The sequence below is a fragment of the Strigops habroptila genome, chromosome W, assembly GCF_004027225.2.
Source record: "Strigops habroptila isolate Jane chromosome W, bStrHab1.2.pri, whole genome shotgun sequence".
NCBI classification, from domain to species: Eukaryota; Metazoa; Chordata; class Aves; order Psittaciformes; family Psittacidae; genus Strigops; species Strigops habroptila.
This window is the reverse complement of record NC_044301.2, coordinates 28,519,084-28,544,112: the sequence shown is the minus strand read 5'-3', so window position 1 is coordinate 28,544,112 and position 25,029 is coordinate 28,519,084. Positions and strand designations below refer to the sequence as shown.

At 44.6% G+C, this 25,029-nt stretch overlaps 1 long non-coding RNA gene across 2 annotated transcripts; it reads right to left on the bottom strand.

Moving 5' to 3' along the window:
• Positions 1-16,617: 16,617 nt before the first annotated feature.
• LOC115618960 lies at positions 16,618-24,767 on the bottom strand. 2 transcript variants are annotated; one of them, XR_003994876.1, is made up of 3 exons: positions 24,497-24,767; positions 17,434-18,843; positions 16,618-17,380 (listed from the first exon to the last, which is right to left on the bottom strand). It is a non-coding gene; the product is annotated as an uncharacterized LOC115618960 (long non-coding RNA). The 2 variants fall into 2 exon arrangements; XR_003994875.1 differs by lacking the exon at positions 24,497-24,767 and having other exon boundaries at positions 17,434-19,172.
• Positions 24,768-25,029: the final 262 nt, after the last annotated feature.

The following is a 25,029-nucleotide window of genomic DNA, read 5'->3' as shown; positions in this document are numbered from 1 at the left end:
CTCCGACCAAGGACTTTCTCAGTCTCATGCTCTGCCAGGGAGGAGGGGAAGTCGGGAGGAAGCAGAGACAGGACACCTGACCCAAAGTAGCCAAAGGGGTATTCCATACCACAGCACATCATGCCCAGTATATAAACTGATTCAAAGAACTCGTTAAGAACTCGCCAACAAAGTTTTAAGCTGACAAGCAGGTATTCTTTATTGCGGCACCGGGGAACACGGGGGATAGCTCCTCCTAGCAAGTCCCATCAAACAAACAGTGATTATATCATTGTTAATCATACATATTCATTACATTATATGCATATTTATGAAGTTGCTTATACATGACATCACATTCCTACAACATTCTTCCCGCATGCGCACTTTATTATGGTAGTGGTCTTTGGGACCCCTGGTGGTCGTTTCTTCATCATCTTCTTCTTCATCACCTTGTCCTTTGGCTGAACTTCATGTTTGGAAAGTCCCGTCGTCAAGCCAACTACCACTAGTCCAGTTCTGGCTGGTCATCGTGAAACATTTACCCAAGATGCTTTCTCACGGTCATCTATTACAATATCCTGCTTTTTCAATGTCATCTATTACAAGGCCACAAAGACTAACTGAATTTAACTATTTACAAAAGATTTGTACTTCTTTGTCTCAAATCCCCCTTTTTCTGTCCTTTTGCAAATTCTTTTGCAATTTTCTTAGATTATCCCATTACTATTTAAAGTTTTCCTGAAATATTTTCCCATTTCTACCTTATGTTTAATTTTGTTTCTTTTCCATTCTTCATAATTTATCACTGACTGTTTGCAACGCCAAAAGAAACATTGAATGAGAATACAAGTAATTACAATTAGGAGTATCAATATTATTATTCCTATGAACAACTGCCTTAACCAGGAGAGATTTGGCAACCAAGATGTTAATTTCTTTCATATTTCTTCAAATCCCCACGAAGTATCATCTTCAGCAACCCTATGCAATACTTTAACCTGTTCCCATATATCCTTTAGATCAGTTGTGATTCTTTCACTCTGGTCTATGTAAGTGCAACAACTGTCATTGATTACAGAACAAACTCCTCCCTGTGAGGCTAACAATATATCCAAAGCCATTCGATTTTGCAAGACTACTTCGGATGGGCTAGACAGCTCTCCTCTAACTAGTTTCCACAACTGATTATACGGAACTATAATTTGTCCATCAGGTATTTGAACCCAACCTTCTCTATTTTCCTTACCTTCTAAATCCTCAATTAGTTTTCTATCTTGTTTTGAATATTCAGGTTTCGTTTGCTTAATTATTAATTTACCATCAGGAATTAAGGACATAATTTCAGCCTGTTCTGCAGCACATTTAGCTTCATAACCAGCCAAATTATTTCCAATTTCTTGTTCAGTGTTACCTCTCTGATGTCCTTTACAATGCATGATAGCAGTTGCACAGCCTCTAATACTCACAACATTTCTGTTGCATGTTTGATTTGTCTTCCTTGTGTGGTTAAAAGTACTCATTCTTTCCAAATAACACCATGTGCATGAACTACACCAAAGGCATACTTAGAGTCAGTCCATATATTTATCCGTTTATCTTTGGCAATTCCAATGCTCTGGTTAGAGCTATTATTTCAGCTTTTTGTGCAGATGTATTACAGGGCAAGGGTTTTGCCTCTATCACCCGTGAGGTTGTGGTTACAGCATATCCTGCTTTTCGTTTACCGTTTCTCACGAAGCTACTGCCGTCGGTAAACCAGGAATCTGCATTTTGCAAAGGTTCTTCTTTTAAATCTGGTTGACTGGAGTATGCAGTTTCTATTGTGGTCAGACGGTCATGAGTTAATGGTTCAGTGGGAGTCTCCTGAAGGAAAGATGCTGGGTTCACGACATTAGTAACCACGATTTTAATGTCATCTTGTTCCACAAGAGTGGCCTGATATTTTAGAAAACTTGATGGGGACAACCAATGAGTCCCTTTTTGCTCTAAGACTGCTGATACAGTGCGCGAGACCAGCACAGTAATTTTCTGTCCCAGGGTAAATTTGCGAGCCTCTTGGATGTTCATAACAACAGCAGACACGGCTCTTAAACACCCAGGCCAACCTTTACTCGCTTCATCCAATTGTTTTGAGAAATAGGCCACTGCCCTTTTATAGGGTCCTAACCTCTGAGCCAAGACCCCTAAGGCTACTCCCTGTTTTTCATAGGAGTATAGCCAAAAGGGCTTAGTCACATCTGGGACCCTCAAAGCTGGAGCTCTCATGAGTTCTATTTTTAGACGTTTAAACGCCTCCGCAGCTTGATCAGTCCACGTCAGGAAGGATGGATTTCCTTTCAACAGTTCATACAAAGGCCTTACCAAGATACCATAATCATGAATCCAAAGTCGACACCATCCTGTCATTCCCAGGAACGTCCGAAGGTCTTTGACTGTAGATGGTCGTGGTGTCTGACAAATAGATTCCTTCCGAGTTGCTCCAAGTTCTCGCAGTCCTCCTGTTATTTCATATCCTAGAGAAGATACTCGAGTCTGGATTAGTTGAGCCTTTTGTTTGGACACTCGATATCGCTTAGTCCCAGAAAATTCAACAATTCAACAGTCCACTGTACACATTCTTCCTTAGTTTCAGTAGCAATTAACAAATCATCAACATATTGTAGCAAAGTTCCTGTCTGAGTAGGCGCATTCCGTGATTCTAGTTCTCGGGCTAATTGGTTTCCAAAAATCGTTGGACTGTTTTTAAATCCTTGAGGCAACACTGTCCAAGTTAACTGAGTTTTTCTTCCCGTATCGGGGTTTTTCCCATTCAAAAGCGAACAAATTTTGGCTTTCTTTGGCTAAGGACAGGCAGAAGAATGCATCCTTTAAGTCCAGGACGGTAAACCATTTTTGGTTATTGTTCAATCATCTGGTTAACAAGGTATATGGATTAGCCACTACTGGATGAATGTCCTCCACAATTTTGTTGACTGCCCTTAAATCCTGAACTAACCTATAACTCTTTCCATCTGGTTTCTTTACTGGTAAAATGGGAGTATTATATTCTAATTCACATTTAATCAATAATCCATACTTCAAGAATTTATCTATAATTTCTTTGATTCCTTTCCGATTTTCCAATTTTAAGGGATATTGTTTTATCTGAACTGGGCGGCCCCCCCCCTTTTATTTCCACTTTAACAGGCAAAGCATTTTTCGCCTTGCCTGGAACTTCAGATGCCCATACCCCCGGATATACCTGATTAAAGACTTCTTCTATGTCAGGGAGGTCCTCTTTTTCGCTTTTCTGTTGAATTAAACTCTGGATTTCAATTAATTGTTCCTCCTTAACTCTTAATTCCATTTCTCCCTGCAATATGCACACTGATCTGGTCCTACAGGAAAAGGATTTGCTCTTTCACTCCTTCCTGACATTCCTCCTTTACCTCGGCCTCGACCTCTTGTGCTAATTCCTCTACCAATCCCTGCTTATCCTAAATCTGCCACCGTGGCTGTGGCTATAGTATGACCCAACCTTTTCTTCTCTATCTGTTCCCAATTTCCATACATTCTCCACGCTTCCTCTATCAATTTTTCTATATCGCAATTATCCGGCTCTTTAAGCTTTTGAAGCGTTTTCTAATGTCTTCTGACGATTGTCGTAAAAACGGGCTAGTTATTTGTTGTTTCCCTTCTTCTGAGGAGGGATCTAATGTAGTAAATTTTTGCATCGCTTCCTTCAGTCTATCCAAAAACTCAGTTGGTGTTTCAGCCTGCCCTCGTTTTACAGCATACAAGGCTGACCAATTTACTGGTTTTGGAATTGCATTTTCCAATCCAAATTTTATCCAATTTTGATATCTTTTCAAAGCGGCATAATTCGCAGGCATATCATAGTCCCAATCTGGTGCTGTGGTGGGAATATGATCTCCCACTCTGCCTGCTAATGCTCCTGCAGTAATCTGAGCACTCACATGAGTGCGGGCGGTTTTTAACACCAGCTGTTTTTCTGTTTCAGTTAATGCATCCAGCATTACATCTACGTCTCCCCGGTCAGGATCTTGGCTTTTAATGATTAACTCCAACCTTTTGCCACTCTGTTGGTTTCATATTACTAATCTTATACACTCACACATGGGATCCCGCAAGCACACTTCACACAACGACAATACCTAAAACACAAACAAAATCCAATTAGACAAACAACTCTTAATGACACAATCACAACATACAGTACAGCCTTAACCATATCATATCGTCAATACCAAAATCATTACTGTGATAATCCGCAAAACTAGGTCAAATGCCGGCAAGTCACAAACAGAGTTCCAAATGTATACCAATCGGGCGCTAGCAGCCAGGTATACGCCTTGCCCACAAGATTTCTGTATCGCGATTTAAGGAAGGTTCCAAACCAAAGGTTAACCCATCAAAATCCAAACTTCAAACAGACTCCCATGCAGGAGGGGACCCCTCGACTCACTCGGAACGCTGCGGGAGCAGACAAGGACCATCTTTAGGAAGGTATTCTGTTGTAAATATTGTTTTGTTTTGGTTAACATTCCGTAAGTCGTAGGAGACGTCCTGCGCGGGAGTCTGTTTGAAGTTTGGATTTTGATGGGTTAACCTTCTGCTTGGAGCCTTCCGTAAATCGAGATATAGAAATCTCATAGGCAAGGTGTATACCTGGCTGCTAGCGCTCGACTGGTATACATTTGGATTTGTTTGGAACTCTGTTTGTGAATTGCCAGTATTTGACCTATTTTGCGGATTATCACGGTAATGATTTTGGTATTGACGATATGATATGGTTAAGGCTGTACTGTATGTTGTGATTGTGTCATTAATATAAGGCTATATTGTGATTGTGTCATTAATAGTTGTTTGTCTAATTGGATTCTGTTTGCGTTTAAGGTATTGTAGTTGTGTGGAGTGTGTTTGTGGGATCCCTTGTGTGTGTATGTGTAAAATTAATAATGGGAAATCAACAGAGCGATGAAATATTGAAAAAGAGTCCTTTAGGGTGTATTTTAGCTCATTGGAAAGAACTGGGAGGATTCCCAGGAGGTTCAGTCAATAAGAAAACGTTGGTAAAATATTGTAATCAGTGGTGGCCATTGTATACTCTGGAAGATCAGGAAAAACGGCCTAAAAATGGAACTTTGAACTATAATACGTTACTTCAGTTGATGTTGTTTTTAAGACGACAAGGAAAATGGTATGAAGTAATGTATGCAGATATGTTTTTCACTTTAAGAAACCACCAGGAGTGGCAGAAGGAATGCGGAATTAACATAGCTCTGCCAGATCCCTTAATTTTAGCTTTGGAAAGGGACAGGAAAAAAAAAAGGGGGGGGGGGGGACACGACCAAAACAAAAAACCCCCCACAAAACCAAACCAACCAAACAAAAAAAACCCCAACAGAAATCTAAGTTGGAGAGGTGTTGTTCAGGTTGTGATATTAGAGAAATGTGTTTAAAATTAAGGAAAAAGGAGGAAGATGATAGGGTAGAAGATTATGTATCACCGAGACCTCCAAGAGGAGCGTCCCCTGCCCCGAATCCTTCTGATACTGATGAGGAGGAGGGGGTTGCTGTTGCTGACAACCGAACAGGAGGATCTGAAAATGTTACCCCAATTGCTGCACGCATTCGTAGTAAAACAGGACCGGTAACTCAGGCACCTTTAAGACAGGCAATGGGACCAGAGGGTCGGACGAGAATAAAAGTGAATTTTTCAATGGGAGATTTAGATGCTTGGAAGTTAGCTGTGAAAGACTATCGAGATGATCCAATAGGAGTGGCAAAAAGGTTTGAGTTGATTGTTAAAAGCCAAGATCCTGACTGGGGAGATATAGATGTAATGCTGGATGCATTAACTGAAACAGAAAAACAGCTGGTGTTAAAAACTGCCTGCACTCATGTGAGTGCTCAGATTACTGCAGGGGCATTAGCAGGCAGAGTGGAAGACCATATTCCCACCACAACACCAGACTGGGATTACGATGAGCCTGCGGATTATGCCACTCTGAAAAGATATCAAAATTGGATAAAATTTGGATTGGAAAATGCAATTCCTAAAACAGTAAATTGGTCAGCCCTATTTGTTATAAAACAAGGGCAAGCCGAAACACCGATGGAGTTTTTGAACAGGTTGAGAGAAGCAATGCGAAAGTTCACTACATTAGATCCCTCCTCAGAGGAAGGGAAGCACCAGATAGCCAATCTATTTTTAGGGCAATCATCAGAAGATATTAGAAAGAAGCTTCAGAAGTTTAAAGAACCAGATAATCATGATATAGAAAAGTTGATAGAAGAAGCATGGAGAGTGTATAGAAATCGGGAACAGGTAGCGAAGAAAAAGCAGGGTCGTGGCATAGCCACGGCTACGGAGGCAGCTTTGGGACAAGTAGAAATTGGTAGAGGGACTAATATGAGAGGACGAGGCAGAGGCAGAAGGGGAATGTCAGGCAGAGGTGGAGGAGTAAATTCTTCTCCTTTGGGACCAGTTCAGCGTGCATACTGTAGGGAAATTGGACATTGGAAGAGAGACTGCCCTAAGCTAAAGAATGTCCAGGTGGCTCCAGTGACTGAATTGGAACTAGACTGACGGGGACCTGGGGAATCTACCCTAGCAGATCCACTGGTTAAATTAAAGCTAGGGACTAGAGAAAAGGAGGCAGAATTTTTAGTGGATACAGGAGCAACCTATTTGGTGTTAAATCAGAGTTTGATTCCATTAGGAAAAGAATTTGTTACAGTTGCGGGAGCTACTGGCCGCCAAGAAAAAGCGTTCTTTCTGAAACCTTTAGAATACAAATTGGGAAAACAAATAGGAATGCATAAGTTTTTATATATGCCAAATTCTCCAAAATCTTTGTTGGGGCGAGATTTACTAGAGCATTTGGAAGCAACAATAACATTTAAGGAAGGAGCAATGGAATTAAGAGTTAAGGATGAACAATTAATTGAAATCCAGAGTTTAATTCAACAGAAAAGCGAAAAAGAGGACCTCCCTGACATAGAAGAAGTCTTTAATCAGGTATATCCGGGGGTATGGGCATCTGAAGTTCCAGGTAAGGCGAAAAATGCTTTGCCTGTTAAAGTGGAAATAAAAGGGGGGGCCTGCCCAGTTCGAATAAAACAATATCCCTTAAAATTAGAGGATCGGGAGGGAATCAAAGATATCATTGATAAATTTTTAGAATATGGATTGTTAATTGAGTGTGAATCAGAATATAACACCCCTATCTCACCAGTAAAGAAATCCAATGGAAAAAGTTATAGGTTAGTCCAAGATTTAAGGGCAGTCAACAAAATTGTGGAGGATATTCATCCAGTAGTGGCTAATCCATATACCTTGTTGACCAGATGATCGAACAATAACCAAAAATGGTTTACCGTCCTGGACTTAAAGGATGCATTCTTCTGCCTGTCCTTAGCCAAAGAAAGCCAAAATTTGTTCGCTTTTGAATGGGAAAACCCTGATACGGGAAGAAAAACTCAGTTAACTTGGACAGTGTTGCCTCAAGGATTTAAAAACAGTCCAACGATTTTTGGAAACCAATTAGCCCGAGAACTAGAATCACGGAATGCGCCTACTCAGACAGGAACTTTGCTACAATATGTTGATGATTTGTTAATTGCTACTGAAACTAAGGAAGAATGTGTACAGTGGACTGTTGAATTGTTGAATTTTCTAGGACTAAGCGGGTACCGTGTGTCCAAACAGAAAGCACAATTAATTCAAACCCGAATCTCTTATCTAGGATATGAAATAACAGGAGGACTTCGAGAACTCGGAACAGCCCAAAAAGAAGCCATTTACCAAACGCCAAGGTCGTCCACAACCGAGGACCTTCGAACATTCTTGGGTATGACTGGATGGTGCCGATTCTGGATCCATGATTATGGTATACTGGTAAGACCGTTATACAAACTGCTAAAAGAAAACCCCTCCATTTTGGAATGGAGTAATCTAGACGAGGAGGCGTTTGAACATTTAAAAATAGAACTCATGAGAGCTCCGGCTTTGGGACTTCCGGATGTGACTAAGCCCTTTTGGTTATACTCCTATGAAAAGCAAGGAGTAGCTCTAGGGGTCCTAGCCCAGAGATTAGGACCTTATAAAAGGGCAGTAGCCTATTTTTCGAAACAATTGGATGAAGTGAGCAAAGGCTGGCCAAGATGCCTAAGGACAGTGGCCGCAGTCGTCACTAACATCCAAGAAGCCCGCAAATTTACTTTGGACAGAAAATTACTGTGCTGGTATCACATGCGGTGTCAGCAGTTCTGGAACATAAAGGAACTCATTGGCTATCTATCTCCATCGCACTTCTTGAAATATCAGGCCACTCTTGTGGAACAAGATGGTATTGAAATTGTGGTCACTAATGTTGTAAATCCAGCATCTTTTCTTAAGGAAACCCCTACTGAACCGCTGGTCCATGATTGCCTGACAGTATACTCAAGTCAACAGGACCTAAAGGAGGAACCTTTGGAAGGTGCAGGTTCCTGGTTTACCGATGGCAGCCGCTTCATGAAAAACAGTAAACGAAAAGCAGGATATGCTGTAACCACAACTTCACAGGTAATAGAGGCTAAACCCTTACCTTCTAATACGTCGGCACAAAAGGCTGAAACAATAGCCCTGACTAGGGCTTTGGAATTGGCAAAAGATAAACGGATAAATATATGGACTGATTCTAAATATGCCTTTGGCGTTGTTCACGCACATGGGGCTACTTGGAAAGAACGAGGACTCTTAACTATTCAGGGAAGACAAGTTAAACATGCAACAGAAATCCTGCACTTGCTAGAGGCCGTGCAACTACCTAAGGAAGTAGCCATTATGCATTGTAAAGGACATCAAAGACGTAATTCTGATCAAGAAATTGGAAATAATTTGGCTTATCATGAAGCAAAACGAGCTGCAGAACAGGCCAAAATTATGTCCTTAATTCCTGACGGTAAACCAACAGTTGAACAGACTAGACCCAGATATTCAAAGGAAGATAAGAAATTAATTGAGGATTTGAAGGGAGAAGAAAATAAAGAAGGTTGGGTTCAAATATCTGACGGGCGAATTGTAGTTCCGTATAACCAGTTGTGGAAATTAATAAGGGAAGAACATAATAAGACTCATTGGGGCACTAACTCATTGTATAAATATTTAGACCGACAAATTGTAGGAAGAAATTTATATACCACAGTCCAACTGGTAACAAAACAGTGTCAATTGTGTCTGAAAAATAATCCTAAAACCGAAAACAAGAATCAGATTGGGACAATTGGGAAAGGAAATTATCCAGGACAACAGTGAAGAAATTGACATCTTGGTTGCCAAATCTCTCCTGGTTGAGACAGTCGTTCATAGGAGTAATAATATTGATAATTCTAATTACAGTCACTTGTGTTTCAATTCAATGTTTCTTTTGGTGTTGCAAACAGTCAATGACGAATTATGGAGAATGGAAAAGGAACAAAGTTAAGCACCAGGTAGAAACAGGGAAAAATTTTAGAAAAACATTAAATGGTAATGGGATAATTTAAAAGATTGCAAAAGAATTTGCGAAAGGACAGAAAAAGGGGGGATTTGAGACAAAGAAGTACAAAATGAAATATAATCCTTTGTAAACAAGAAAATTCAGTTTTAAGTAACTTTAAGCTTGGTGGCTTTGTACATAGCAACAAAACTTTCCAAACCTAAAAAGCCCAACCAAAAGAACATAATAAAGGATCCTTGTATAAGATAAATCGTTGTAGCTGACATAGTTTTAGAACCTTATGACCTTTGTACGAAATTTATTGTAAGCAAAACAGGACTGTAGATAAAGAGTATCTGAAACTAGCAGATGTTCAGGAGGTACTGTAACGAAGTTAACTGATAAGTAGAAGGACGAGAAGAAATCACTCGCTTATGTCAGTAGTGTTACCGAACTAATTAAGCTGGTGTAAGCATTTATCTACTGCGCATGCTTCAAAGACTTCCAGAACAAAAGTTCAAGGAACGGCCAAGTGATGAAGATTGTTGGAAGGAGTAAAACGACCACCAGAGACCACTACCACGTCGTTATGCGCATGCGAAAATAGGCGTGGAATTATGTAAAATGATTCTCGGACAACTAATGAATATGTATGATGTTTATCAGAAATGTAATGAACATGTATGTTAAGCAACAATATAATCACGGTGTGTTTGATGCTTAAATGGGACACACATTAGGAGGAGATATCCCCTGTGTCTCCCAGCGCTGCAATAAAGAATACCTGCTTGTCAACTTAAACTTCATTGGCGAGTTCTTAACGAGTTCTATGAATCAGCGGAGGGTGAGCCGGTGAGTGCCAGCCCCACTGCCAAGCAGTGGCAACCCCAGCCCAGGGTGCTGAGACCCCCCCCAAGAGCCCCTTGGGAGACCATGGTGCTCCCAAGGGAGGTGCGAGCACAAGTGGGGCTCAGCTCCAGTGAGTGGAGGAGGAGGGTGAGGATGGGGATGATGAAGCAGATGAGTGCTGGTGAGAGGGGATGCCTGGAGGTGCCCTGTGCAAATCCAGTGAACAGTGCCAGTCTTGGGAGCTTCAGAGGATGGTGATCCCAAGGAAGCTCCTCAGCTGCCTTGAGCAGCTGTGGGTGCTCCTGCTCCCCCATCACCACTGCTTCACCTCCCTCAGCCTTGCTCCCGAACATGCATCAAATGGGGAGGTGGGTCCCCCCCACAGCACGGTGGGCTTTCTCCATCGGGCAGCAACGATAAGAGCAATTCCACACTTGCCAGGTCTGTAAAACCCAACCACAGAGAGAGCAATAAACCTGACTTATTTGCTTCGGCTCAGCTTTGCACATAAACCTACGATGATGTCAGGGAAGTCTGGGGGAAGATTGGTCCCCGGGGGTATTGGCACAAGCACTGGGTGAGGATGCTTACTGCGGGATGCGGGAACTGCAGCCAAATCCCAAAGGTGGATCCCAAAATGGAGCTGATGTCTGCCCCCAACCTTCCACTCCCAAATGGATTTAGTCTCTTCCCTGGCTGCTTGTTTCCCAAAAATATGGAGAATTTACAAGAATTCCAGAGCTTTGCTCCTGGGGCTGGGGCTGGGGCTGGCACCAGGGCCTGAAGGCACTACGGTGACGCCAAGCCACCTTTCCTGGGGAAAACAGGATGGAACACAGCACACACAGCACACACCCATCAGCCCAGCACTGGCCTCCTGCCTGGTAAGGTGCAGGGGAAGGTAAATAGTATTATTTCTCCTTAGGGAGGGAGGTTGGTGGGGCCGGCTCAGCTTCTGACCATGGGGCCCTGGCACTGCAGGGCACTGGGGGTGGGAGGTTGGATCCTACCCTTTGCTCCCAGGGTACCCCAGGGAGTGTTTGGACCCTCAAACGAGTGCCTTTTCTGCCCCCCATCGCCAGCAATGGGCTCAGCTCCCCAGGGACCACTGTGTCCCACTGGTCCCAAACACTCAGTTCCCTGAGGACCACTGTGCCATGTTCCCACTGCCAGGAGGCAATCACCAACGATTGTTTTCCAAATGCCACTGGATATGGGAACAAGGTGTATCCACACACCAGTGTCAGTGTGTATGCCAGCAGCCGGTGTGATGCACACCACAAGCCCCAGAATCTCCAGATGTGGAGAAGGGGCATGGAAAGTACATCCCAAGAGCAACCAAGGGGCTGGAGCTGCACAGCCAGGATTGATTCTCCCATGGTAGGGCTTATGGGGGACAAGCTGAGCACTTGGCACCTCACCAAACCCTCAGGCTTCTTCTTTAATAGCTAAATCAGCCGCGGGAGTGGTGAGGCATGCCCAGCTCATCGCCACGCCATGGGACCGCGCCCATGGGCTTTTGTCCTGGCTGATGGTGTGAGGGATGGAAACTCCACAGCACTGGCTGCCCTTTGTGCAGGGAACAAAGAACAACAGCCGGCGGCTTCCTATGCTGCCCAGAACCAGGCCCCGGGAAGCAGCCAGGAAGGGAAACGCCACGGGAAGGCTGGGACAGGCAGTGTGTCACCCCGTGAGCTTTCCTGGTGATTCCCAGTCCCCTGCCACTGGAGCAGAAACGGCAGCACCAGCAAACTACAAGCACGTGGCCGACAGGGACCCCGCTGTCACCTCGGATGTGCTGCTGCTTTGCATGTACGTGAGCAGAGCAGGATGCCAGCTCCAAAATCTAAGGCACTGGAGAGGCAAAGCCATGGGTGCAGTTCGGGGTTAAGCCTGGTGTGTGGGGATGCAGCAGGGGATCAGTGCTGACTCTCTACCTCCAGCTGATGGTTTTAGTCCCTGCAGTTTGTCCTCACTGTTTATCTCACAGGCCGAACTGCTTAAACCCCAATAAAGTGTTTGAGTGTGTTGAGGAGCTCTGCACAGGGTCTGAATTCCTAAGTGAGAGCAGGAGGAAAGCCGAGTTATCGGTTCACTCACTCCCCACCCTCTCCTCTGCCCCGGCATGTCCAATGCCAAGCTGCAGCCCTGCTCACCCCTTTGCCTGTGACCCGGGGCCATGGGTGGCCTCCATCACTGCGCTGGCCTTGGGGTGAGCAGGAGAGCTGTTGGTGGATGCTGTTATAGGTGAAAACCCAGGATCGGGGGGCTGGGGGTGCCTCACAGACATGCTCGCCAGCCTGCAGCCATGCTGGCAAGAAATGGGTTGGGGGGATGAAGCTGGAGAGCCCCCACTCCTGCCTGTCCCTTGTGAGATGTGTGGTGGCAGCTCCCCGAGGGGGTCAGACATCCCCTCACCGCTAACCGGCATCACCAGCACCACTGTGTGCACAGTCCAGAGCTGGGACCACCTTCGAAATCCTCATGCCATCTAGTGGCACCTTCGCTAACGACAAGGCAGAGCGTGGCTGCTTCTGAAGAAACTCACATCATCTGCGGCACTGGCTGGGGGATGCTGCCACACTATGTCCTCGGGGAGCAGCTCACAGCCCCTCACCCCAGCATGAGGGCACGTTACATCTGGAGTGTTGCTGGCAGAGCCTGGCTTGCTCCAGCAGCGCACGGTGACCTACCAGAGGCAGATGAGGGGACCTGTGGGTGGGCGGCAACGTGGTCACTGCCATGGGTGCACCAAGCCCCTGCGAGGAGCAGGAAGGTGACAAGGACCCCGCTCCCATGGAAGTGTTCCAGGCTAGGTTGGACAGGCCTTGGAGCAACCTGGTCTAGTGGAAGGTGTCCCTGCCCGTGGCAGGGGGTTGGAACTGGATGAGCTTTAAGGTCCCTTCTAACCTAAGCCAGTCTGTGATTTGATAATTCCTCCCAACCACAGGGTGCCCATCCCCCAGCCCCCCACCAGTGCTCCCCACTGACCTTGCAGGATGTTGAGGATGGTGAAGAGGTAGAGCTGGGGGATGAAGAAGATGCTGAAGCTGAAGAAGGCCAGGCCCCAGGTGGTGCCCTGCAGGCAGGTGAGCCCCAGCACTGTTGCCCAGTCCTTCTTCACCTGCTCCCCTGCTATGGCTGGCTCCTGCCGGCTGCAGCCCTGGGTCAGCTCCATGTGCCTGGCGTCCCTGGGGTGCCCGGGGTGTCCGGGGTGCCCGGGGTGTCCAGGGTGCCTGACACATCTAGGGTGCTTGGTGTGCCCAAGGTGCATGGTGTGCTTGGAGTGCCCAGGGTGCTTGGTATGCTCTGCCTCTAATGAGCTTCTCCCTGCCCCTGGCTCGCCAGCAACTCCTGCTCTCCCATACCAGAGGGTCAGAAAGGCTGAGCAGGGATCTGCTGCTAGGACTCAGGTGGAAAAGGAAAGCGTACGGACATTGGGAGCAAGGGCAGGATTATGGAGATGCTCGTTGCCACTGCAGGGAGAAAATTCGTGTGGCCAAAGCTTGATGAGGGTCCAAGCTGGCCAGCACAGTGAAGGACAACGAAAATGTTTTTTAAAATATGTCAATATCAAAAGGAGGATCAGAGATAACATCAATCTGTTGCTTGATGAGATCAGTCACCTCATAAATAGGGACACAGCCAAAGAGGAGACATTTAATGCTGCCTTCACCTCTGTCTTCAACACTGAGGATGGGCTCTGGGACCCCCAGAGCCCTGCATTGGAAGACTGTGACTGGGGGATGATGAACTCCCAGCCCACCCTGAACTTGTTGGAGACCTGCTCATCCTTCTGGATGCACATAAATCCATGGGGCCCAATGGGGCTCATCCCACGGTACCAAAAGAGCTGGCCGATGTCATCATGGGACCACTCTCCATTATTTTTCAATGGTCTTGGAAGTCTGGAGAGGCCTCAGTTGACTGGAAGATGGCAAATGCTGTCCCAGTGTTCAAGAAGGGTGAGAATGGGAGGTCCTGGTAATTACAGGTCTGTCAGTGTCACTTCAGTGCCTGGTGAATTATGGAGGAGGTTATTCTGGGAGTTATTGAGAAACACTTGAGAGTCAATGCAGTCATTGGTCATGGCCAGCACAGGTTCATGAGGGGAAAGTCCTGTTTAACAAACTTAATTTCCTTTTATGACAAGGTCACCCATGGAGTGGACCAAGGGAAGCCAATAGATGTGATGGGTTTGGATTTTAGAAAAGCTTTTGATACTGTCTCTCACAGTATCCTCCTGGGCAAACTGCCCAGCACACACCTAGACAAGTCCATCATATGTTGGGTGAGCAATTGGCTCAAAGGGTTGTAGTAAATGGGGTCACATCAAGCTGATGACCAGTCACCAGTGGGGTTCCCCAGGGCTCAATTTTAGGGCCAGTGCTCTTTCATGCTTTATAAATGATCTAGATGCAGGAATCAAATGTACATTAAATTTGCTGGTGATACTAAACCAGGAGGAGCTGTGGACTCCCTCATGGGTAGAAAGGCCTTACAGAGAGATCAAGGTACACCAGAGAGCTGGGCAATCGCCAACTGTATGACATTTATCAAGAGCAAGTGCTGGATTCTGCACCTGGGACAGGGTGACCCTGGTTATACGTCCAAACTGGGGGACAAGAGGCTGGAGAGCAACCCCACAGAAAGATCCGGGGGTTTGAGTTGATGGCAAGTTGAATAGGAGTCAACAGCATGCCCTAGCAGCCCAAAGGGCCAACTGTGTCCTGGGGTGCATCAAGCACAGCATTGCTTCCTGGTCGAGGGAGGTGATTGTCCCACTCTACACTGCACTGGTGTGGCCCCACCTCAAGTCCTGGGTGCAGTTTGGGGTGCCTCAATAGAAGAAGGACATCAGACTGTGAGAGTGTGTCCGGAGAAGGGTGACCGAGATGGTGAAGGGTTTTGAGGGCAAGACATACGAGGAGTGGCTGAGGTCACTTGGCTTGTTCAGGTTGGAGAAGAGAAGACTGAAGGGTGCCCTCATCACAGTCTACCCTTCCTCAAGGGGGGATAGGACATGAAGAAACGGAATGGAGCTGCATCAGAGGAAGTTCAGATTGGACATGAGGAAAAGGTTCTTCACTGAGAGGGTCACTGAAACAGGTTCCCCAGGGAAGTGGTCACGGCACTAAGCCTGTTGGAGCCTGGGGGATGCTTAGTCGTATGGTTTAGTTTTAGGTAGTCTGTGAGGAGCAGAGTTGGACTTGAGCCTTATGGGACTTGAGCCCTTCCAATTTGACATATCCTATGAGTCTATGATAGTATCATTTGATGCTACTGCTGGGATGGAGCCAACACTTTCCATGCTGCCCCCAGCCACAAGGACATAGCTCCCAGCAACAGCAGCAAAGGGAAAAATATCGGGGGGAAATGGTGTTTTGGGGCTTTGCCGCTTGGTCAGGAGCAGGAAGGAGCCAGCATTAGGATGTGTGGGGATGCAGCGGACAGTGCTGTGTGTCCATCTGAGATGCACTCACCTGTGGGGACACTCGGGTGGGGATGTCCCATCACCCCGGGTCCCCTCCCAAGTCCCAGCCTCCAACTCATGGATTTGGAGCTGGGTGATGCCAGTTCTGTGGGAGCAGCCAGAGCCACAGAGAAGGGTCTGGCCTGCTCCGGCTCTCCAGGAGCACTCACACCCTGAAGAGGCCCAGGCTGGAAAGAAGCTGGGGCCCAGGCTGGAGCCTGGCAGCTGCAGCCCCATGTGCATAATGCCTGTGTGCAAACACCCATGTCATAAATTGAGACCACAACGGATCATAATCCAATTAAAATTTTATTAATTATAGTAAGTAGAATATGAGCAAAAACAGCGCTGGACGACAGGGGAGTCTGCGCTCCGCCAACTGCCGTTCTGAGCAGTTCATACAGTCCCTTTTTATACATCTTTACTTCCGTGTTCATGAAGTAGTGGAGGTACTCTGCGCATGCTTCAGTTGTTGTTAGGGGGTCGTTTTCTGCCTCCTGGTGGTCGTTGAGGCCGAAGTAAGAAGTCTTCCTCCTTTGTCCCATAGTTGACCCCTCATTCATATGTCCTTATATGGGGTTGTTTGTCCTGTTTCTGTCGGTTCCTGGAAGTCTGGCGGTTATCTCGCGATTGTGGTTATCTTATCTTACGCAAGCGGTGTCTGGTAGCTGTTTGCATAAGTGATTTCACATCTTTTGTTGCCTAACCTTTACATTGAGCTTAACATAAATCTTAATAAACAATATCCTAGTCCATAGTTTCTCACAATCCCCCCTTTTTCTTTTTATCCTATTATTGTTTATTAGATGCTACTTTCATTTTCGGCACTGCGAACAAACCTTTTTCCACAATCCCAACATTTATCATAACACTCACAAGGTAATACCTCACAATTACAAAAGGCATAGTTCTCACGTGGCATAACGCATTCACAACAATCTTCATCCTCATTAATAGATACGCTCTTATATTTTGCCCCAGACCTCGTAGTTAAAATAAGCAGTTTAGCTATGTCAAACCGTTCTTTAATAAAGTGTAAAATATAGCGTAATATACAAGGCCCAAATATAAGTCCCAAAATCAACATGATAAGCGGTCCTGCTAAAGCGGACAACAAAGTGGTTAGCCAAGGTGAAACATTAAACCAGTTTTCGTACCATGACTTGCCCGCCTCACGATCTTTCTTACGTTGATCTAACCTTTTACGGAGTTCAGACATGGTGTCCTGGACTACTCCAGTATGGTCAGCAAAAGAGCAACATTCTTCATTGAGAGCTACACATAACCCTCCTTCCTTTAAGAACAATAGATCTAATCCTCTTCTATTTTGCAGTACTACTTCTGATAAAGACTTTACTGAAGTGGCTAAATTTTGGATAGATTGTTCTATTTTTGCTAAATCTTCATCTACAGCCATCTGCAAACTTTGTAACACCTGACCTTTTACTAGGGAGGCTATGCCTGTACCTGCTCCAACTCCGCCCGCTATCAGCAGGGTAGCTAGGGTTACTACTGTAATTGGCTCTCGTTTTTGTCTATTCAGGTCTCCTTCAAAGTGGCGTAACACCTCCTCAGAGGTGTGATAGATCAGACGAGGAACAATAATCACCTGTACGCAAAACTGAGATTGGTGTGATAGATCAGACGAGGAACAATAATCACCTGTACGCAAAACTGAGATTGATCAAACACGTTTAGGGATAGGCAAGGCGTTACTCCGATGTCTGAACAAACCCATTTAGCTCCTGGTGTCGGGATAGCCCATTTGTCATTTTGATTCTTGTGTTTCTCTATATTGGTGTTAGTGACTGTTCGATTGCACAAAGGCTGATACTTTTCGGGCACTGTACCTATACATTTTCCTTGACCTGTTACTAATTGAATAGTAATTCCTTGCGTATGGTTCCTCTGGTCATCCCATGGGCATTCTCGTGGGTTTGAACCATTAGACCATTGAATCCTACCTGGTTTTCCAATTGCCTCAAAATATGGTGGTCTAACATTATAACATAACCAACATTCTTCAGTTAAATTTGGTTTGCTTTCATTAAGGGCACGATAAGAGGCTTGTATTAGATTCCATAAGGGGTCTTTGGATTTTGACAACTCTAGATCCCTGGATGAGGAGAATTCAGTCACAATGTCATTAGTTGTTTCCGAAAGGGAGTTTGGAGAAGTGGTTGCGACGCTTGCGGGGGCAACCTTTTCTTCAGAGAAAGTGGGTGGATTCAGGACCAGGTTTGGTCCTACTGGTAAGGGATCGTGGGGCATCGGTCTTTTCATTATTTGAAAAATTCCTCCTCTGTCTGCACCTGTTTCCCAATATCTAATTCCCCAATATTTCCCTGCCAGCCAAAAGTCCTGAGCAGGATTTTTTATAGTTATATTGATGCCCATACAAGGAATCGGTTTACTTAAGCAATGACCCCACCGGTCTCCGGTTAATTTAGGTCTCTGGCATCCTTCCGGTGACCACTTTATTTCTAGATATTGGTCTCCAGGTGCGGACCACTCAGAGGCCCATGTTTCGCACCCCCAATATGCACAGTAATAATGACCTGGCCAATTACAGTATCCTTTACCAGGGTTTGATGCTGGACATATATAAATTGGTTTACATATATCCGCTTCATCTTTACGATCTTCTTCAGTAATTAGATCATGCAAACTCACATTGAAACTAACTGTGCCTGGTGTAGTTCGTGTTTGGATTGGATTATTTGGATATTTTATGTTTGTTATTGTCCAGTTCATAGGTTCATGAGGGTTTCCATTTGCTTGGGTTATTATCAATAACAAAACTAACGGTATACCAGGAAAAAGGGTGTCTGTCAATTTTGTCAATTTAAGTATATTTTTACCAGTCCTGGGGAAGTTCGGCCATTGCTGCTTTTGCGTCCCATTGTTCTGGTTCTTTTCTCCACAGTTTGTTCCTCTTCTGCCTCGCCCGTCGACTCGGTTGCTTTGAGCCACGGGGTGTACCATCTTCTCGGCAGCAAGGGAATTCTTCAGGAGAACAGCTGTTTCGGGCTTTCTGCCTGTTTATATAGGCTTCCCACTTTGCAGCTTTAACTAATGGGGCAAAGCAAGACACGGTCAGTACTTCTCTTCTGCACTTTATAACCAAAATTTCAGCTACAAAGGGGACTGGTTCGTTGGAGTGGTAACAATAATATTGAGGGTTTATTCCTTTGGCAAAAATTTCCCACCACTCATGGGATTCCCGAATAATTTCTTGTTTAGACTCTAATTGTTTTAATTTCCACTCAGTGGGAGTTCTTTGGATTTTCCAACACTGTGTGCAAACTCCTATTAGAGGGTATCCACATTCACAATGTGTCTACCATTTATCCTGGCATACCTTACACCTAAAACAAGCAAATGGATAACAATTGCAGTTCAAATCACTACACCTAATTCGTATATCTAGAGTGCATATATTATTTACATCAACATATCTTCTATATTTAATATTGTGAGGTTGCATAAGTTTAGCGATTTCCTTCAACACACTTTGTACGCTTCCATATATAATAGAAAAAAAGAGAAATAATTATAGCAAATATAAACAGCAATACACACTTTATACCGAAAGGTAATGCGGCAAAATAATCAAATAAAGTCTTTATCATTACGTTATCTTTTCAGGGTTATCTTGGTGTCACCTGGAGTACTGATTACTTTCCAGTGGGGTCTCGTCACTGGGCCTTTAATGCGACTGGCATGAGTCCATCCACGCTCAGCAGTTCGGACAGCTGTTTCTGTTGTAAGCAAAACAAGATAAGGTCCCTCCCAATTGGGTTTTAGGGTTTCTTCCTTCCACACTTTAATCAATATCCAATCCCCAGGTTTAACATTGTGAATTTTTAAGTCCAACGGGGGTCGTTGTACAATCAGTCCATGTTCCCAAAGCTTGTTACGATGTTCTGCTAATTGTGAAACATATTCATTAATCACACGGTCTCGAATTAAAACATTTGTTTGTGGACTTTCAATTCTATAAGACATTCCATACACCATTTCAAACGCTGATATTCCTACATCTGCTCGGGGTCTGGTTCTGAGAATTAATAGTGCCATGGGTAGGCACTTAATCCATGATAATTTGGTTTCTATCATTAATTTAGTCAAAATAGTTTTGATTTCTCCATTTATCCTTTCAACTTTTCCCGAACTTTGTGGATGCCATGGTGTATGGTATTCCCACTTAATCCCCAAGCTTTCAGCTAGATCTTTAACAATTTTTGACACAAAGTGTGTTCCTCTGTCCGAGTCGATTACTTCAGGTACTCCATATCGAGGTATAATGTGTTCAAGTAACACTTTAGTAACCTGGTTAGCAGTTGCCTTGGAGGTAGGAAAAGCCTCAACATAATGTGTTAAATGATCCACCATTACTAATAAATATTTGTAACACCCTACCCTGGGTAGTTCAGTAAAATCCACTTGTATGTGTGAGAAAGGTCTGTATGCTGGGGAACGTCCTCCAAGAGGTTTTTGTCTCATGTTGCTTCGATTAACCTTTTGACAGGTCTCGCAGGCTGCCGTGACTGTCTTTGCTATGTTATATACGCCTATACCGGCAAACTGTTGATTGAAATGATCAACTAACGCCTGGGTTCCCCAGTGTGTTCTACTGTGTATTTTTGAAAATATCTCGAGTGCTATGCCCTTCGGCAAGACTTCTCTCCCATCTGGCAATATGTACTTACCATCTTGTTCCTTAGCTCCCATTTGTTCTAGTTTTTCCTTTTCTGCAGACTCAAAACTCAAATTTTTACTAACAGGTACTTGTTGCATAGTCAAAATCATACTATAATTGCCTGCCACTCGTTTTGCTTCTGTATCAGCTGCATTATTTCCCCTAACTTGATAACTTGTACCTCGCTGGTGTCCCTTTATATGTACAACTGCTATTTTATTCGGCATTTTCAATGCCCCCAGAACTCGCCGAATTAATTCCGGGTGTATCAGTTCTTTTCCCTGTGAGTTAACAAATCCTCTTTCCTCCCATATTTTTCCAAAAGTGTGTACTACTCCGAACGCATAGCGTGAGTCTGTATATATAGTTCCATCTTTTCCCTTCAGTGACACTAATGCTTTCCACAATGCATACAGCTCACAGGCTTGAGCCGACCAGCTGGCACTCAGGGGGCCTGATTCTATTGTCTTAAATTCTCCTTTTTCCAACTTAACGATGGCATATCCGGACAATCGTTTACCTTCCACTATTCGTGATGACCCATCTATAAATAATACTTCTCCACATTGTAGTTCTTCTTCTTCTAAGTCTGGCCTAATGCGTGTCTGCTGTTCAATTGTTTGAAAACAATTGTGCAATAGTTCATTACCTTCTCCTGGGTACAAAAATTCAGCGGGGTTAACTGCTCCAATAGTTTTCAAAGATAGTTTAGGGGATTCTATAAGTATTCCCTCATACTTTAATAATCGGCTATCTGTAAGCCATTTTTCTGCTTTTTGTTGTAACACTCCCCTGATGTTATGAGGCGCATATAAGACAACTTCTCCATTAAAGGTAATGTGATTCGTTTCCTCAAGTAATAAGGCAGCAGCAACAATGATTTGTAAACAACTCGGCCAACCCCTGCTCACAGGGTCCAACAGCTTTGATAGGTATGCCACCGGTTTCTTTTGTCCGGCCCATTCCTGAGTTAATACTCCGAATGCCGTTCCTTCATGTATGTTAACAAATAAATGGAATGGCCGCTTTAAATCTGGTAGGCTTAAAACCGGTGCTTGACTTAGCTCCCTTTTGAGACTGACAAACTGCTCTTGATCCTGAGGGGTCCACTTGGGTATTTTGTCTTTAGACAGTTGTTCATATAAAAATTTAACTTTAAAGCTGTAGTTCTCTATCCATTGCCTACAATACCCAAACAGCCCTAATGCCTGCCGAATTTGCCTCTTAGTGACGGGCATAGGTAATTCCAGAATTCCTTTAATGCGCTCTGGATCCAATATCTTCTTGCCGTTAAACAAATAATGCCCCAAATACTTCACTTTTTCCTCCACAAATTGTAACTTTTCTTGTGATACCCGTAGTCCCTTTTGTGCAAGAAAGTTTAGGAGTCGAATGCTTTCTTTTCTTACATCCTCCTTATTATTCCCTGCTATGAGCAGATCATCTACATACTGTAACAGCACGTTTCCCGTTTGTACCTGGTATTCTTTTAAGAGCTCTTCCAGGGCCTGTCCAAACAGATTAGGGGACTCAGTGAACCCTTGGGGAAGCACAGTCCATCTCAATTGCTGTTTACGGCCTGTCTCTATGTCTTCCCATTCAAAGGCAAAATAATCACGGCATTCTTCTGCCAGTGGACAGGCCCAAAAGGCATCCTTTAAATCAGCCACACTATACCAGGAGTTATGGGGTCCTAGCCTGCTTAGCAGTGTGTATGGATTTGCTACTACAGGGAACCGGGTGATAGTTCTTTTGTTTATTTCCCTTAAATCATGTACGAGTCGATATTTCCCATTTGGTTTCTTTACAGGCAGAATGGGGGTATTAAAGGGTGACATACAAGGCTCTAAGATTCCTTGTGCTAACAATCGATCAATTTCTGGTTTTAATCCCCTCCGTCCTTCTAGGGATACGGGATATTGCCTTACCCTCACAGGTATGTGGGGTTCGGAAAGTTGGATTTTAATCGGTGGGATTTTCAGTCTACTAATTGTGTCCGGAGAGTACCAGACATCGGGGTTAATTTGTTTTTGATCATCCACGGTCAAAGGATAAGCAGACACTGTTAGCTCTTGATTTTTCACTTTAATTTCTAATTGCAATTCAACAATTAAATCTCGTCCTAACAGATTAAATTCTGCTTCAGGGACGAGCAAGAGTTCACCCATTCCAAATTTATTTTCAGTTTCGAATACCACATTTTTGATTTTGCTTACTTTAAAGGGTTCTCCTTTTGCCCCAATTACTTGTACTTTTTCAGGGGAAACTTTACATCCCTCAGGTATTTGCTTAATAGTTGATTTCTCAGCCCCAGTGTCTACTAAAAAGGTGAACTCTTGTTTATGGGGACCTATTTTTAATTTTATCAAGGGCTCATGATGACTCCGGTCCCCTAAGATATAGAGCCCCTGACTCTCCTATTCCGTTTTCAATATTTCCTCATCCCTGATCCTTTCTCTGCAATTCTTCTTTATATGTCCCTTCTTTCCACAGTAAAAACAACATCTCTGCTCCTTCTTTACTATTACGTTCCCTTGTTTCGTTCCAGCAGATCTGTGTTCACCAGTTCGTCCTTTGCGATCCTCTCTGACCGCTGCTACCATCATTTTTACTTGTCGCTTGCTGCTCTCTTCTTCCCGCCTTACGTAGACTTTCTGAGCTTCCCTCAATAATTCATCCAACCCTCTATTCTGCCAGTCTTCTAACTTTTCAATCTTCTTTCTGATATCTTCCCATGATTTTGCCACAAACTGAGTTTTGAGGAGCGCTTGCCCTAAAGGGTCGTCTGGATTTACCCCAGAGTACAGCTGAAGGGCTTTCCTCAGTCGTTCCAGCCACTCAGTAGGGCTTTCATCTTTCTTTTGCATTTCATTAAATGCTTTATTGATATTCTGGCCACGGGGTACTGCTTCTCTAATTCCCTGAATTACTATAGTTCTCAGGTCCTGCATATGAGTTCTATGCACCGGATCCTGATTATCCCAATCAGGTCTTTGAAGTGGCCATTTAATATCTGCTTGGGGTCCCTGGGCATGTTGAGCATCCCACAGTCTCATTCCTGCTCGTCTAATCATATCTCTTTCCTCGGTAGTAAATAATTGACCAAGGATAGATTGCATCTCATCCCAAGTATAAAGGTTTGGTCCCAAAAATTGATTTAATCTTTCTGCCACTCCCAGTGGGTCCTCAATTAAGTTTCCCATCTCGGTTCTTTTAAAATCTCGTAGGTCAGCCGAGTTTAGGGGTACGGAAATATATCCGATCACAGGTTGAGGTCCCCCCATGGGTATTTCCCTTAGGGGGTACATCTGAGCTGCCCCTTTTTGACTTCTAGTTGCGCGTCTAGGAAGAGGGGGAGACCCTTGTTCCGACTCTGGTGGGGGAGTGGGCGCTCTGGGGACTTCTGCGGGAGCAGGAGGAGGAATGTAAGGAGGGGGGGTTAGAAGGGTTTCATCTAACTCTTCCTTCTTTTTCTTTTGTTTAGTTTTTATTTCATTCAGCGGGTAGAGTCTAGCTCCCGGTCTTTCTAGCCACACTTCCGCATATTGACTCTCCTCCGGGTTAAGAGGTTTTTTATTATTAACCCAGAGGTTTAATTGCTGTCTTACCCAATCTTCTTCTGACCCATAGACTGGCCAAAAGACATTTTTAGAAATCTTCTTCCCTCCCCATATCTTAGTACAATATTCTATCATTTTTTGCTTATCTTTCCCTAGGGTTCCAGGGAAATATCTCCAATTGTCTAAGATATATGCCAGAGGGGTATTCTTAGGTACAGTGTGTACCCTCCCCATGGGAGTCGAAGGCTTGCTGCCCTTCGCCCCCATCTTCTGGATTATCCACAGACACACACTCACTCGCTCCCCTTGTTCCTGGCCCAGTCCCTCGCGGGAGGTGGGAAACGCAGTACTAAAGGGTCCACACTCGCTTGGTTCAGTATATCGAACCTCTCGTTCGTTATAATCCAGGAAACCCAATCCCGCCCGAACGGCAAACCCGCGAACAACTTCGCAATATACTTACGCGTCCTGCGTCTTCGTCCGGACTCCCGTGCACAGAATTTTATGGGATTTTACCGGTCTTTTTTTTTTGCTCAATATCCTAGAATTTAGGTTCGTCGGTAAGGTTGGAGTGAGCTGTTGGTCGCGGGGCCGCGAAATGTCGCGGGGCGCCTCCCCGGAGGACCAAAGCCCACCGTTCCTTATCCGAGTCACGGCACCAGAAATTGTCATAAATTGAGACCACAACGGATCATAATCCAATTAAAATTTTATTAATTATAGCAAGTAGAATATGAGCAAAAACAGCGCTGGACGACAGGGGAGTCTGCGCTCCGCCAACTGCCGTTCTGAGCAGTTCAAACAGTCCCTTTTTATACATCTTTACTTCCGTGTTCATGAAGTAGTGGAGGTACTCTGCGCATGCTTCAGTTGTTGTTAGGGGGTCGTTTTCTGCCTCCTGGTGGTCGTTGAGGCCGAAGTAAGAAGTCTTCCTCCTTTGTCCCATAGTTGACCCCTCATTCATATGTCCTTATATGGGGTTGTTTGTCCTGTTTC